Source organism: Plasmopara halstedii, assembly GCF_900000015.1.
Source record: "Plasmopara halstedii genome assembly, contig: Scaffold_2956, whole genome shotgun sequence".
Lineage (NCBI taxonomy): Eukaryota > Oomycota > Peronosporomycetes > Peronosporales > Peronosporaceae > Plasmopara > Plasmopara halstedii.
Genome location: NW_020189861.1, coordinates 574,196 through 574,990, shown reverse-complemented (window position 1 = coordinate 574,990; position 795 = coordinate 574,196).

Genomic DNA, 795 nt, shown 5'->3' with positions numbered 1-795 from the left:
AAAATGTCGTCAAAGTATGTCTGTGCATACGCCCTGTGGGGCCTGAACAACTGCGTCATAAGACGATTAAATGTTGCTGGTACATTTGACAGCCCTATGGGCATCACCAGCCACTCCCAGAGCATACCGCTTGGAGTGCTTACCGTTTGTCAGCGGAATGTCACTAGCTCTCATGAGCAATCGGTAGTATCCATCAACCAAATCGAGTGCACTGGACTTCGTACACCCCACCATGTTGTTCTGAAGAACATCCTTTCTAAAAATTGGCGTTTGTGCCGGAATGGTGGCAGCGTTGAGCTTATTGTAAGTATGAACGATACGCCACTTGCCGTTCGGCTTCCGAATACAAAACGCAGGTGTCGAACGGGGAGACTTTCTCTCACGCACCATCCCTGCGTCGTGCTTCGCACGGAAAAACGCGTCAATGACGTCGCACTGCTCCTTGGTCAGGGGCCATTGGCGTGTTTGGTTCCCGGAACCAGGTCAATCTCATGACACACACCTCGGTCCGGAGGTAGGACCGAAGGCGGGGCTTTCGAGACGAAATCTTGATATCTTTACCAAAGGATAGTACGGACCCAAGGGATTCCATAGGATCGAAGATCGACTCCATGCGTTCAGCACTCTCTTGGTGTCCTCCAAGACAGCTTCATCCAGAAACGATGACGAGTTTATCTCCTCGTCCGGTCGTACAATGACCACTTCGGCCGAATTGGCTGCCTTCAAGCACTGCCGAACTCTTCGAGGGACATCTCGTCCAGCTCAAAAAAAGCATCTACTGCAGGCATAGCCTCG